Source organism: Cervus elaphus, chromosome 13, assembly GCF_910594005.1.
Source record: "Cervus elaphus chromosome 13, mCerEla1.1, whole genome shotgun sequence".
Taxonomy (NCBI): Eukaryota; Metazoa; Chordata; class Mammalia; order Artiodactyla; family Cervidae; genus Cervus; species Cervus elaphus.
In genome coordinates, this window is record NC_057827.1 from 29,959,756 (window position 1) to 29,962,856 (window position 3,101).

Here is a 3,101-nt window from a genome sequence, read left to right on the forward strand (position 1 = left end):
CCCCCAGGAGAGGATGGACCACACCTTCAGAGAGGGGAGGAGAGGGAAGGGAGAGGAGGGGAAGGATGAGACAGAGTTTCTACAATATGTCCTGGAATTCATATTTTCTAGTCATTAACTTTAGAAGGAGTAAGTATTATCTTTCTCCTATATATTTACCATTAGTTTTCAAAGGTATATAGATATAGCTGTGATTAAAAACCATTTTACAAAATCACTTACAGAATTCTTAGACTCACTAGTATCATATTGTGTTAAGTATATATATTGTTACTGTTGTTGTTGCTTAGTTGCTAAGTCATGTCCAAATCTTTGCGACCTTTATATATATAATTTTTTTTTCAGTTAAAAAAATTTTTTTGGCCATGCCGTGTGGCTTGTGGGATCTTAGTTTCTTAACCAGAGATTGAACCCTGGCCCCCAGCAATGGAAGCATGGTAGTCCTAACCTAACTACCAGGGTAGTCCTTAAATATTCTGTTTGTTGTTTAGTTGCTAAGTCATGTCTGACTCTTTGAGACCCCATGGAATATAGCCCTCCAGGCTCCTCTGTCCATGGGATTTTCCAGGCAAGAATACTGGAGTGGGTTGCTATTTCCTTCTCCAGGGGATCTTCCTGACCAGGGATCGAACCTGAGGCTCCTGCATTGGCAGGTGTATTATTTACCACTGAGCCGCCAAGGAAGCCATCTAAATGTTTTCTTCAACTACCTTCAAATCCTACGCTGCTGGACCAGTAGTTCTCAAAGTGTGGTCCCTGGACCAGCAGTGTCACCATCACCTGCAAACTCATCAGAAGTGTGGATTACTGACACCATCCCATACCTGCAGAATCAAAAACTCTGCAGGGGAGGGACCCAACAGCCTGTTTAACAAGTCCTCCAGGGGATTTGCTTCATTTTAAGTTTGAAAGGCTTCCCAGGTGGCTCAGTGGTAAAGAGACTGCCTGCCAATGTAGGAAATGTGGGTTCCGTCCATGGGTCAGGAAGATCCCCTGGAGGAGGAAATGGCAACCCACTCCAGTATTCTTGCCTGCAGAATTCCATGGACAGACGAGCCTGGCGGGCTACAGTCCATGGGGTTGCAAAGAGTCAGACGCGACTGAGCGACTAAGCACGCACACGCAAATTTTGCAAATCTCTGAGCTGGATTATTTGATGTTTAAATCCAAAAGGGGTCCTACTGAGAGGAGTTCAGGAAAAGACTCATTGTTCTTTGGCCCCTGGAACACGTACCAGGGAACAGGTTTTAAAGCTGTCCCAGTTCATCACTGACAGCCTCCTCTGGTCAGTACACATGCTTCTGAGGGCCAGCCAATCAGCGACAGCCTTGTTCCAGTGACCTGGCTTCCTTTGCTAAAGGTCACTTAGTGCCTGAATACTACCACTGTTAAGAGTCCACTAATCCCCAGCTGTATGCTTCCCAATCGCTCACTAAGGAATCCATAGTTTACCGTGTTTTGTCATTGTTGTTCAGTTGCTCAGTTGTGTCTGACTCTTTACGACCCCATGGACTGCAGCAGACCAGGCTTCCCTGTCCTTCATCATCTCCCAGAGGTTTAAACTCATGTCCATTGAGTTAGTGATACCATCCAACTATCTAATTCTCTGTCCTCCTGCCCTCACAAACAACAAATCCAGCTTTTTGCTTCAGATATAGCATAGACACCTCTTTCTTCAGCATCGCATGCAAAACATTGTGTTTAGTCCAGAGATGACGGTTGCTGACACTCACAGGGGCAGAGACAATCGTGAATGCATACAGTGGGCCAGGTGTGAGGCAGTACTGGGTAGAGAAGTGGAGATGTGAAGAGGCAGTCGTTATTATGACAGATACACCCCTGCAGGGCCAAATGAGGCACCCCCGCAGCCCTGGGGCCTGCAGGGTGTCAGTCTGTAACATCCAGATTAGCCCACCTTCCTGCATTTTTATTGGGCTTCCCAGGTGGCTCAGTGGTCAAGAACCCGCATGCCAATACAGGAGATGCAAGAGATGTGGGTTCAGTCCCTGCGTTGGGAAGAGGCCCTGGAGGAGGACATGGCAACCTGCTCCAGTATTCTTCCCTGGAGAATTCCACAGACAGAGGAGTCTGGTGGGCTACAGTCCATGGGGTTGCAAAGAATCAGATACAACTGAGCAAATGAGTACACACACACATTGCATTTTTATCTAAGAGGTGATCTAGGTGAAGAGAATTGCCCAAGAACAACTGATTTAGTGGCAGTTTACACGTAGTCCATTCCCATACCACTGTCCTTTCTTTTTTTTCCTGCACAAAGTGTAAAGGTGTGAAACATAAATAAGATTGTCAATAATTTTTCAAGGAATTTCATGTCCCAATTCTTTTCACTGTCAGTCACCTTAGTTCCACCAAAGTCATAATCGTCAAGCTAAGATAGCCCTTTAAAAAGAAGTTTTGCCCAGTCCACAGCTGTCATGTTGGTCAGTTCATAATTCTTTTGGTTCAGCTTCTTTGATCGCCAATGGAATACGGACACACTTCAAAATTCCAAATTCAAATTTGTAGTCTTTGGGATCCAGTTTTCTCAAGCAATTTACTTTAGGACCCTAGAAGTTAAATATAGCAAGTACATTGCTATTTATTCCTTCATCTTTTCTAATATTGAAGAGGCTTGTGATATGTTAACAGGTTTCATTGTCACCACTGCAATAAAATTACAGTAATAGAAGCAGAACCTGTATTCTCAATATAGCCACATTAACAGTTTATGGACACCATGAACAACAGTGCCCATTTACAGTAGAGTGAGGCTTTGCTGTACTTTCTATACTTTTGGGAAGAAGGCAAAAGATTTCATGGCATCATACAAAAACATACCAAATGTGTTTATTATGTTGCTGTTGAAACCATGCATGAGGTATACATGTTGTAGCTAAGGGTAATAGCAGTAAAAGCAAAACCAAATCCTTTGTCTTGGCTGTCTAGGAATTTCACGGAGTATTCAAATACCATTTTATCTACATATATTTGTTTCCCAGGCCAGGAGTTTCTCTTTGGGAGTATTCTATGAATCTCACTGGAGAAATGCTGTTTATTTATTACTGCATCTGCTGAGCAATAGATTCTCAGTCTGTCACTGT

At 43.6% G+C, this 3,101-nt stretch overlaps 1 non-coding gene across 1 annotated transcript; it reads right to left on the minus strand.

The window, feature by feature from the left end:
* Positions 1–2,637: 2,637 nt before the first annotated feature.
* On the minus strand, positions 2,638–2,773 carry LOC122707261. The gene has a single exon (XR_006344776.1). It is a non-coding gene; the product is annotated as a small nucleolar RNA SNORA1 (small nucleolar RNA).
* Positions 2,774–3,101: the final 328 nt, after the last annotated feature.